This window comes from Quercus robur, chromosome 2 (genome assembly GCF_932294415.1).
Source record: "Quercus robur chromosome 2, dhQueRobu3.1, whole genome shotgun sequence".
Taxonomy (NCBI): Eukaryota; Viridiplantae; Streptophyta; class Magnoliopsida; order Fagales; family Fagaceae; genus Quercus; species Quercus robur.
In genome coordinates, this window is record NC_065535.1 from 24,781,273 (window position 1) to 24,795,093 (window position 13,821).

Genomic DNA, 13,821 nt, shown 5'->3' on the forward strand with positions numbered 1-13,821 from the left:
CATTAACCGAACTCTTTTTTGAATCTTTAGTTTTCAATATTTAAATAATGAAAATTGTTGTTTGAATTTATGTTTCAAACCGGCCGTATAATTTTTCTTATGGAAGCTGACTTGCCCACCATTTCATTAAAATTTTGATTTATATTTACATATAAGGGAATTCCTATTATTCTATTGTTTACTATTACTTTTTTTTTTTCTTGCTTCTCTTAATTGAAGAAATAATTGGAAAATAGAACAACAAATACAAAGATAATGAGTAATAACCCCAGTAAAGACTGGTACGATTCAATTCAACATTAAATAGGATTAATATAAATAAATGTCATTTTCATATTGACCCACTTAACCGGCAATCAACCCAAAATAACTTGATTAATATAAATAAATGTCATTTTTTTCTCAAAAAGAAATATGAATTCTTAATTCACATAAAAATATATATGAATTGTTAATTTAATTATGTAATTAAAAGAATTGACGGTTATTTTGAAAAATTCTTCATTAAAACTCTAAATTCCTTACCTTTTACTCAAAGTAAAGAAAAGAACTCTCCTTTTAGCGATTTATTTAATTATTAATTTTGTGTTGAATGGGTTGGAATGTACCCAGTTCCCCCAAATTTCCGGATCTTGCTCTTCTCTGCCAATGCCATTTCTCTCCCTCTCTTACTTCCACATATTCCTACGTCACCTTACATGATGCTATATTTATTTAGTTCATTGAAATATACTTTTAGGGCGTTCATTAACCCACATCTCATCAACAATTTGGCTTTGTCTGAAATATGTTTTGAAGCACGCATTTTGCCACCTTGCTTTTAGGTAATGAGCTAAACATTCAGCAAAAGAAAAAAAGATGTGCAAAACTAGAAAATAATAATAATAATAGGGCAGTGTTAACTGGTAAAGTACTCATTAAAAAATAGTTTTATATCAAATCATTTTACTTAATTTATATCAGATTTTTTAATAACTTTTTATAAGAGGTAGAGTTAATAAAACTAAACTTTTAAGTTTTACTTGTCATTTTAGTAAAATTTTTAATTTATACACCAATTTATACTACATTTTTATTAGGTAGATTTCACGATAAATTATATTTAACGATCGTTCACATGATATTACCCCATAATAATAATAAAACATGTGATTGCATGAACATACTCATTTTGGTTAGTCTCACAAACGATAATATTGGTCATGTAGTCAGTGTGGTCCAGTGAGTGCGCCTAGTTTAATGGATATGACTAAGCGTACCACTAGAAGGCAAAAGATATGACTAATATACACTACACAACAATATGGCTATGCAGTTGGCCAAGTTATTATTGCTCAAACAATAAGAGGCTGCTGAGAGGGAGAGGCCTGAGCCACAATAATTTTTTTCAAATTTCTAGATATATATACTTATATATATATATATATATATGAGTTATCAAAAAAATTATGGGTTTGGTGACGGTTTTTAAACATTGTTATTTAAAATTATATGGAAATTATAGTTTAGAAAGTGTTATAAAAATACATATTTAAAGCATTTATAATATAAAAAATATGTTTAATACTATATTCCTAATGACATATTTTTAAATATAAAAAATATAATTATGTGAGAGCACAAGCCCAATTTGGAGTGAAAGAGAGAGAAATAGTAATTGTGTCCATATGAAAGGGAGAGAAATAGTACCGGTCTTGTCAGGTTTGGTGGGTCCCATAATTTTCTATATAATTATAATCATGTCACTCAAAACTGTAATTCAAAAACCGAAATTGTTTATGAGGTGTTTTCTACGTAGGAATTTATGAATGTGTGTACTTAAAATATATATTATATATCTATTTTAAAAAATATTTTATAAAAAAGTAATTCATTATTTTGACAATTATTTTAATTTTTCATAAAATATTTTTCAAAATGGATAGTTAATGTGCACACATTAACCGAACTCTTTTTTGAATCTTTAGTTTTCAATATTTAAATAATGAAAATTGCTGTTTGAATTTATGTATCAAACCGGCCTTATAATTTTTCTCATGGAAGCTTACTTGCCCACCATTTCATTAAAATTTTGATTTATATTTATATATAAGGGAATTCCTATTATTCTATTGTTTACTATTATTATTATTATTATTATTTTGCTTCTCTTAATTGAAGAAATAATTGGAAAATAAAACAACAAATACAAAGATGATGAGTAATAACCCCAGTAAAGACTGGTACGATTCAATTCAACATTAAATAGGATTAATATAAATAAATGTCATTTTCATATTGACGCACTTAACCCGCAATCAACCCAAAATAACTTGATTAAAATAAATAAATGTCATTTTTTTCTCTAAAAGAAATATGAATGCTTAATTCACATAAAAATATATATGAATTATTAATTTAATTATGTAATTAACAGAATTGAAGGTTATTTTGAAAAATTCTTCATCAAAACTCTAAATTCCTTGCCTTTTACTCAATGTAAAGAAAAAAACTCTCCTTTCAGCTATTTATTTAACTATTAATTGTGTGTTGAATGGGTTGGAATGTACCCAGTTCCCCCAAATATCTGGATCTTACTCTTCTCTGCCAATGCCATTTCTCTCCCTCTCTTACTTCCACATATTCCTACGTCACCTTACATGATGCTATATTTATTCAGTTCATTGAAAAATACTTTTAGGGCGTTCATTAACCCACATCTCATCAACAATTTGGCTTTGTCTGAAATATGTTTTGAAGCACGCATTTTGCCACCTTGCTTTTAGGTAATGAGCTAAACATTCAGCAAAAGAAAAAAAGATGTGCAAAACTAGAAAATAATAATAATAATAGGGCAGTGTTAACTGGTAAAGTACTCATTAAAAAATAGTTTTATATCAAATCATTTTACTTAATTTATATCAGATTTTTTAATAACATTTTATAAGAGGTAGAGTTAATAAAACTAAACTTTTAATTTTTACTTGTCATTTTAGTAATATTTTTAATTTCTATACCAATTTATACTACTTTTTTATTAGGTAGATTTCACGATAAATTATATTTAACGATCGTTCACATGATATTACCCCATAATAATAATAAAACATGTGATTGCATGAACAGACTCATTTTGGTTAGTCTCACAAACGACAATATTGGTCATGTGGTCAGTGTGGTCCAGTAAGTGGGCCTAGTTTTATGGATATGACTAAGCGTACCACTAGAAGACGAAAGATATGACTAATATACAGTACACAACAATATGGCTATGCAGTTGGCCAAGATATTATTGCTCAAACAATAAGTGGCTGCTGAGAGGGAGAGGCCTGAGCCACAATAATTTTTTTCAAATTTCTTGATATATATAATTATATATATATATATATGAGTTATCAAAAAAATTATGGGTTTGGTGACGGTTTTTAAATATTGTTATTTAAAATTATTTGAAAATTATAGTTTAGAAAGTGTTATAAAAATACATATTTAAAGCATTTATAATATAAAAAAGTGTTTAATACTATATTTCTAATGACATATTTTTAAATATAAAAAATATAATTATGTGAGAGCACAAGCCCAATTTGGTGTGAAAGAGAGAGAAATAGTAATTGTCTCCATATGAAAGGTAGAGAAATAGTATCGGTCTTGTCAGGTTTGGTGGGTCCCATAATTTTCTATATAATTATAATCATGTCACTCAATACTGTAATTCAAAAACCGAAATGGTTTTTGAGGTGTTTTCTACGTAGGAATTTATGAATGTGTGTACTTAAAATATATATTATACATCTATTTTAAAAAATATTTTATAAAAAAGTAATTAATTATTTTGACAATTATTTTAATTTTTCATAAAATATTTTTCAAAATGGATAGTTAATGTGCACACATTAACCGAACTCTTTTTTGAATCTTTAGTTTTCAATATTTAAATAATGAAAATTGTAGTTTGAATTTATGTATCAAACCGGCCTTATAATTTTTCTTATGGAAGCTTACTTGCCCACCATTTCATTAAAATTTTGATTTATATTTATATATAAGGGAATTCCTATTATTCTATTGTTTACTATTATTTTATTTTATTTTTTTGCTTCTCTTAATTGAAGAAATAATTGGAAAATAAAACAACAAATACAAAGATGATGAGTAATAACCCCTGTAAAGACTGGGACGATTCAATTCAACATTAAATAGGATTAATATAAATAAATGTCATTTTCATATTGACCCACTTAACCCGCAATCAACCCAAAATAACTTGATTAATATAAATAAATGTCATTTTTTTCTCTAAAAGAAATATGAATTCTTAATTCACATAAAAATATATATGAATTATTAATTTAATTATGTAATTAAAAGAATTGACGGTTATTTTGAAAAATTCTTCATTAAAACTCTAAATTCCTTACCTTTTACTCAAAGTAAAGAAAAAAACTCTCCTTTTAGCTATTTATTTAATTATTAATTTTGTGTTGAATGGTTTGGAATGTACCCAGTTCCCCCAAATATCCGGATCTTGCTCTTCTCTGCCAATGCCATTTCTCTCCCTCTCTTACTTCCACATATTCCTACGTCACCTTACATGATGCTATATTTATTTAGTTCATTGAAAAATACTTTTAGGGCGTTCATTAACCCACATCTCATCAACAATTTGGCTTTGTCTAAAATATGTTTTGAAGCACGCATTTTGCCACCTTGCTTTTAGGTAATGAGCTAAACATTCAGCAAAAGAAAAAAAGATGTGCAAAACTAGAAAATAATAATATTAATAGGGCAGTGTTAACTGGTAAAGTACTCATTAAAAAATAGTTTTATATCAAATCATTTTACTTAATTTATATCAGATTTTTTAATAACTTTTTATAAGAGGTAGAGTTAATAAAACTAAACTTTTAAGATTTACTTGTCATTTTAGTAATATTTTTAATTTCTATACCAAATTATACTACTTTTTTATTCGGTAGATTTCACGATAAATTATATTTAACGATCGTTCACATGATATTACCCCATAATAATAATAAAACATGTGATTGCATGAACAGACTCATTTTGGTTCGTCTCACAAACGACAATATTGGTCATGTAGTCAGCGTGGTCCAGTAAGTGGGCCAAGTTTTATGGATATGACTAAGCGTACCACTAGAAGGCGAAAGATATGACTAATATACATTACACAACAATATGGCTATGCAGTTGGCCAAGATATTATTGCTCAAACAATAAGTGGCTGCTGAGAGGGAGAGGCCTGAGCCACAATAATTTTTTTCAAATTTCTAGATATATATAATTATATATATATATATGAGTTATCAAAAAAATTATGGGTTTGGTGACGGTTTTTAAATATTGTTATTTAAAATTATATGGAAATTATAGTTTAGAAAGTGTTATAAAAATACATATTTAAAGCATTTATAATACAAAAAATATGTTTAATACTATATTCCTAATGACATATTTTTAAATATAAAAAATATAATTGTGTGAGAGCACAAGCCCAATTTGGAGTGAAAGAGAGAGAAATAGTAATTGTGTCCATATGAAAGGGAGAGAAATAGTACCGGTCTTGTCAGGTTTGGTGGGTCCCATAATTTTCTATATAATTATAATCATGTCACTCAAAACTGTAATTCAAAAACCGAAATTGTTTATGAGGTGTTTTCTACGTAGGAATTTATGAATGTGTGTACTTAAAATATATATTATATATCTATTTTAAAAAATATTTTATAAAAAAGTAATTCATTATTTTGACAATTATTTTAATTTTTCATAAAATATTTTTCAAAATGGATAGTTAATGTGCACACATTAACCGAACTCTTTTTTGAATCTTTAGTTTTCAATATTTAAATAATGAAAATTGCTGTTTGAATTTATGTATCAAACCGGCCTTATAATTTTTCTCATGGAAGCTTACTTGCCCACCATTTCATTAAAATTTTGATTTATATTTATATATAAGGGAATTCCTATTATTCTATTGTTTACTATTATTATTATTATTATTATTTTGCTTCTCTTAATTGAAGAAATAATTGGAAAATAAAACAACAAATACAAAGATGATGAGTAATAACCCCAGTAAAGACTGGTACGATTCAATTCAACATTAAATAGGATTAATATAAATAAATGTCATTTTCATATTGACGCACTTAACCCGCAATCAACCCAAAATAACTTGATTAATATAAATAAATGTCATTTTTTTCTCTAAAAGAAATATGAATGCTTAATTCACATAAAAATATATATGAATTATTAATTTAATTATGTAATTAACAGAATTGAAGGTTATTTTGAAAAATTCTTCATCAAAACTCTAAATTCCTTGCCTTTTACTCAATGTAAAGAAAAAAACTCTCCTTTCAGCTATTTATTTAACTATTAATTGTGTGTTGAATGGGTTGGAATGTACCCAGTTCCCCCAAATATCTGGATCTTACTCTTCTCTGCCAATGCCATTTCTCTCCCTCTCTTACTTCCACATATTCCTACGTCACCTTACATGATGCTATATTTATTCAGTTCATTGAAAAATACTTTTAGGGCGTTCATTAACCCACATCTCATCAACAATTTGGCTTTGTCTGAAATATGTTTGGAAGCACGCATTTTGCCACCTTGCTTTTAGGTAATGAGCTAAACATTCAGCAAAAGAAAAAAAGATGTGCAAAACTAGAAAATAATAATAATAATAGGGCAGTGTTAACTGGTAAAGTACTCATTAAAAAATAGTTTTATATCAAATCATTTTACTTAATTTATATCAGATTTTTTAATAACATTTTATAAGAGGTAGAGTTAATAAAACTAAACTTTTAATTTTTACTTGTCATTTTCGTAATATTTTTAATTTCTATACCAATTTATACTACTTTTTTATTAGGTAGATTTCACGATAAATTATATTTAACGATCGTTCACATGATATTACCCCATAATAATAATAAAACATGTGATTGCATGAACAGACTCATTTTGGTTAGTCTCACAAACGACAATATTGGTCATGTGGTCAGTGTGGTCCAGTAAGTGGGCCTAGTTTTATGGATATGACTAAGCGTACCACTAGAAGGCGAAAGATATGACTAATATACAGTACACAACAATATGGCTATGCAGTTGGCCAAGATATTATTGCTCAAACAATAAGTGGCTGCTGAGAGGGAGAGGCCTGAGCCACAATAATTTTTTTCAAATTTCTTGATATATATAATTATATATATATATATATATATATTTGAGTTATCAAAAAAATTATGGGTTTGGTGACGGTTTTTAAATATTGTTATTTAAAATTATTTGAAAATTATAGTTTAGAAAGTGTTATAAAAATACATATTTAAAGCATTTATAATATAAAAAATGTGTTTAATACTATATTTCTAATGACATATTTTTAAATATAAAAAATATAATTATGTGAGAGCACAAGCCCAATTTGGTGTGAAAGAGAGAGAAATAGTAATTGTCTCCATATGAAAGGCAGAGAAATAGTATCGGTCTTGTCAGGTTTGGTGGGTTCCATAATTTTCTATATAATTATAATCATGTCACTCAAAACTGTAATTCAAAAACCGAAATTGTTTTTGAGGTGTTTTCTACGTAGGAATTTATGAATGTGTGTACTTAAAATATATATTATACATCTATTTTAAAAAATATTTTATAAAAAAGTAATTAATTATTTTGACAATTATTTTAATTTTTCATAAAATATTTTTCAAAATGGATAGTTAATGTGCACACATTAACCGAACTCTTTTTTGAATCTTTAGTTTTCAATATTTAAATAATGAAAATTGTAGTTTGAATTTATGTATCAAACCGGCCTTATAATTTTTCTTATGGAAGCTTACTTGCCCACCATTTCATTAAAATTTTGATTTATATTTATATATAAGGGAATTCCTATTATTCTATTGTTTACTATTATTATTATTATTTTTTTTTTTGCTTCTCTTAATTGAAGAAATAATTGGAAAATAAAACAAAAAATACAAAGATGATGAGTAATAACCCCTGTAAAGACTGGGACGATTCAATTCAACATTAAATAGGATTAATATAAATAAATGTCATTTTCATATTGACCCACTTAACCCGCAATCAACCCAAAATAACTTGATTAATATAAATAAATGTCATTTTTTTCTCTAAAAGAAATATGAATTCTTAATTCACATAAAAATATATATGAATTATTAATTTAATTATGTAATTAAAAGAATTGACGGTTATTTTGAAAAATTCTTCATTAAAACTCTAAATTCCTTACCTTTTACTCAAAGTAAAGAAAAAAACTCTCCTTTTAGCTATTTATTTAATTATTAATTTTGTGTTGAATGGTTTGGAATGTACCCAATTCCCCCAAATATCCATATCTTGCTCTTCTCTGCCAATGCCATTTCTCTCCCTCTCTTACTTCCACATATTCCTACGTCACCTTACATGATGCTATATTTATTTAGTTCATTGAAAAATACTTTTAGGGCGTTCATTAACCCACATCTCATCAACAATTTGGCCTTGTCTAAAATATGTTTTGAAGCACGCATTTTGCCACCTTGCTTTTAGGTAATGAGCTAAACATTCAGCAAAAGAAAAAAAGATGTGCAAAACTAGAAAATAATAATATTAATAGGGCAGTGTTAACTGGTAAAGTACTCATTAAAAAATAGTTTTATATCAAATCATTTTACTTAATTTATATCAGATTTTTTAATAACTTTTTATAAGAGGTAGAGTTAATAAAACTAAACTTTTAAGTTTTACTTGTCATTTTAGTAATATTTTTAATTTCTATACCAATTTATACTACTTTTTTATTCGGTAGATTTCACGATAAATTATATTTAACGATCGTTCACATGATATTACCCCATAATAATAATAAAACATGTGATTGCATGAACAGACTCATTTTGGTTCGTCTCACAAACGACAATATTGGTCATGTAGTCAGTGTGGTCCAGTAAGTGGGCCAAGTTTTATGGACATGACTAAGCGTACCACTAGAAGGCGAAAGATATGACTAATATACAGTACACAACAATATGGCTATGCAGTTGGCCAAGATATTATTGCTCAAACAATAAGTGGCTGCTGAGAGGGAGAGGCCTGAGCCACAATAATTTTTTTCAAATTTCTTGATATATATAATTATATATATATATATATATATATATGTGTTATCAAAAAAATTATGGGTTTGGTGACGGTTTTTAAATATTGTTATTTAAAATTATTTGAAAATTATAGTTTAGAAAGTGTTATAAAAATACATATTTAAAGCATTTATAATATAAAAAATATGTTTAATACTATATTTCTAATAACATATTTTTAAATATAAAAAATATAATTATGTGAGAGCACAAGCCCTTTTTGGTGTGAAAGAGAGAGAAATAGTAATTGTCTCCATATGAAAGGTAGAGAAATAGTATCGGTCTTGTCAGGTTTGGTGGGTCCCATAATTTTCTATATAATTATAATCATGTCACTCAAAACTGTAATTCAAAAACCGAAATTGTTTTTGAGGTGTTTTCTACGTAGGAATTTATGAATGTGTGTACTTAAAATATATATTATACATCTATTTTAAAAAATATTTTATAAAAAAGTAATTAATTATTTTGACAATTATTTTAATTTTTCATAAAATATTTTTCAAAATGGATAGTTAATGCGCACACATTAACCGAACTCTTTTTTGAATCTTTAGTTTTCAATATTTAAATAATGAAAATTGTAGTTTGAATTTATGTATCAAACCGGCCTTATAATTTTTCTTATGGAAGCTTACTTGCCCACCATTTCATTAAAATTTTGATTTATATTTATATATAAGGAATTCCTATTATTCTATTGTTTACTATTATTATTATTTTTTTTTTTTGCTTCTCTTAATTGAAGAAATAATTGAAAAATAAAACAACAAATACAAACATGATGAGTAATAACCCCTGTAAAGACTGGGACGATTCAATTCAACATTAAATAGGATTAATATAAATAAATGTCATTTTCATATTGACCCACTTAACCCGCAATCAACCCAAAATAACTTGATTAATATAAATAAATGTCATTTTTTTCTCTAAAAGAAATATGAATTCTTAATTCACATAAAAATATATATGAATTATTAATTTAATTATGTAATTAAAAGAATTGACGGTTGTTTTGAAAAATTCTTCATTAAAACTCTAAATTCCTTACCTTTTACTCAAAGTAAAGAAAAAAACTCTCCTTTTAGCTATTTATTTAATTATTAATTTTGTGTTGAATGGTTTGGAATGTATCCAGTTCCCCCAAATATCTGGATCTTGCTCTTCTCTGCCAATGCCATTTCTCTCCCTCTCTTATTTCCACATATTCCTACGTCACCTTACATGATGCTATATTTATTTAGTTCATTGAAAAATACTTTTAGGGCGTTCATTAACCCACATCTCATCAACAATTTGGCTTTGTCTAAAATATGTTTTGAAGCACGCATTTTGCCACCTTGCTTTTAGGTAATGAGCTAAACATTCAGCAAAAGAAAAAAAGATGTGCAAAACTAGAAAATAATAATATTAATAGGGCAGTGTTAACTGGTAAAGTACTCATTAAAAAATAGTTTTATATCAAATCATTTTTCTTAATTTATATCAGATTTTTTAATAACTTTTTATAAGAGGTAGAGTTAATAAAACTAAACTTTTAAGATTTACTTGTCATTTTAGTAATATTTTTAATTTCTATACCAATTTATACTACTTTTTTATTCAGTAGATTTCACGATAAATTATATTTAACGATCGTTCACATGATATTACCCCATAATAATAATAAAACATGTGATTGCATGAACAGACTCATTTTGGTTAGTCTCACAAACGACAATATTGGTCATGTAGTCAGTGTGGTCGAGTGAGTGCGCCTAGTTTTATGGATATGACTAAGCGTACCACTAGAAGGCGAAAGATATGACTAATATGCAGTACACAACAATATGGTTATGCAGTTGGCCAAGTTATTATTGCTCAAACAATAAGAGGCTGCCGGGAGGGAGAGCCCTGAGCCACAATAATTTTTTTCAAATTTCTAGATATATATAATTATATATATATGAGTTATAAAAAAAATTATGGGTTAGGTGACGGTTTTCAAATATTGTTATTTAAAATTATATGAAAATTGTAGTTTAAAAAGTGTTATAAAAATATATATTTAAAGATTTTATAATATAAAAAATATGTTTAATACTATATTTCTAATGACATATTTTTTTAAAGTATAAAAAATATAATTATGTGGGAGCACAAGCCCAGTTTGGTATGAAAGAGAGAGAAATAGTAGTTGTCTCCATATGAAATGGAGAGAAATAGTACCGGTCTTGTCAGGTTTGGTGGGTCCCATAATTTTCTATATAATTATAATCATGTCACTCAATACTGTAATACAAAAACCGAAACTGTTTATGAGGTGTTTTCTACGCAGGAATTTTTGAATGTGTGTACTTAAAATATATATTATAAATCGATTTTATAAAATATTTTATAAAAAAGTAATTCATTATTTTGACAATTTTTTTAATTTTTCATAACATATTTTTCAAAATGGATAGTTAGTGTGCTCACATTAACCGAATTCTTTTTTGATTCTTTAGTTTTCAATATTTAAATAATGAAAATTGTTGTTTGAACTTATGCATCAAACCGGCCTTATAATTTTTCTTATGGAAGCTTGCTTGCCAACCATTTCATTAAAATTTTGATTTCTATTTATACATAAGGGAATTCCTATTATTCTATTGTTCACTATTTTTTTTTTTTTTTTTTTTGCTTCTCTTAATTGAAGAAATAATTGGAAAATAAAACAACAAATACAAAGATGATGAGTAATAACCCCAGTAAAGACTGGTACAATTCAATTCAACATTAAATAGGATTAATATAAATAAATATCATTTTCATATTGACCCACTCAACCCGCAATCAACCCAAAATAACTTTATTAATATAAATAAATGTCATTTTTTTCTCTAAAAGAAATATGAATTTTAATTCACATAGAAATATATATGAATTATTAATTCAATTAAGTAATTAAAAGAATTGAAGGTTATTTTGAAAAATTCTTCATTAAAACTCTCAATTCCTTACCTTTTACTCAAAGTAAAGAAAAAAACTCTCCTTTTAGCTATTTATTTAATTATTAATTTTGTGTTGAATGGGTTGGAATGTACCCAGTTCCCCCAAATATCCGAATCTTGCTCTTCTCTGCCGAAGCCATTTCTCTCCCTCTCTTACTTCCACATATTCCTACGTCACCTTACATGATGCTATATTTATTTAGTTCATTGAAAAATACTTTTAGGGCGTTCATTAACCCACATCTCATCAACAATTTGGCTTTGTCTGAAATATGTTTTGAAGCACGCATTTTGCCGCCTTGCTTTTAGGTAATGAGCTAAACATTCAACAAAAGAAAAAAAGATGTGCAAAACTAGAAAATAATAATAATAGGGTAGTGTTAACTGGTAAAGTACTCATTAAAAAATAGTTTTATATCAAATCATTTTACTTAATTTATATCAGATTTTTTAATAACTTTTTATAAGAGGTAGAGTTAATAAAACTAAACTTTTAAGTTTTACTTGTCATTTTAGTACTATTTTTAATTTCTATACCAATTTATACTACTTTTTTATTAGGTAGATTTCACGATAAATTATATTTAACGATCGTTCACATGATATTACCCCGTAATAATAATAAAACATGTGATTGCATGAACAGACTCATTTTGATTAGTCTCACAAACGACAATATTGGTCATGTAGTCAGTGTGGTCCAGTGAGTGCGCCTAGTTTTATGGATAAGACTAAGCGTACTACTAGAAGGCGAAAGATATGACTAATATACAGTACACAACAATATGGCTATGCAGTTGGCCAAGTTATTTTTGCTCAAACAATAAGTGGCTGCTGAGAGGGAGAGGCCTGAGCCACAATAATTTTTTTCAAATTTCTAGATATATTTAATTACAAATATTTGTGAGTTATCAAAAACATTATGGGTTTGGTGACGGTTTTTAAATATTGTTATTTAAAATTATATGAAAATTGTCGTTTAAAAAGTGTTATAAAAATACATATTTAAAGCATTTATAATATAAAAAATATGTTTAATACTATATTTCTAATGACATATTTTTAAATATAAAAAATATAATTATGTGAGAGCACAAGCCCAGTTTGGTGTGAAAGAGAGAGAAATAGTAATTGTCTCCATATGAAAGGGAGAGAAATAGTACCGGTCTTGTCAGGTTTGGTGGGTCCCATAATTTTCTATATAATTATAATCATGTCACTCAATACTGTAATTCAAAAACCGAAACTGTTTATGAGGTGTTTTCTGCGATGGAATTTATGAATGTGTGTACTTAAAATATATATTATATATCTATTTTAAAAAATATTTTATAAAAAAGTAATTCATTATTTTTACAATTTTTTAATTTTTCATAAAATATTTTTCAAAATGGATAGTTAATGTGCACACATTAACCGAACTCTTTTTTGAATCTTTAGTTTTCAATATTTAAATAATGAAAATTGTTGTTTGAACTTATGTATCAAACCGGCCTTATAATTTTTCTTATGGAAGCTTACTTGCCCACCATTTCATTAAAATTTTGATTTATATTTATATATAAGGGAATTCCTACTATTCTATTGTTTACTATTTTTTTTTTTTTTTTGCTTCTCGTAATTGAAGAAATAATTGCAAAATAAAACAACAATTACAAAGTTGATGAGTAATAACC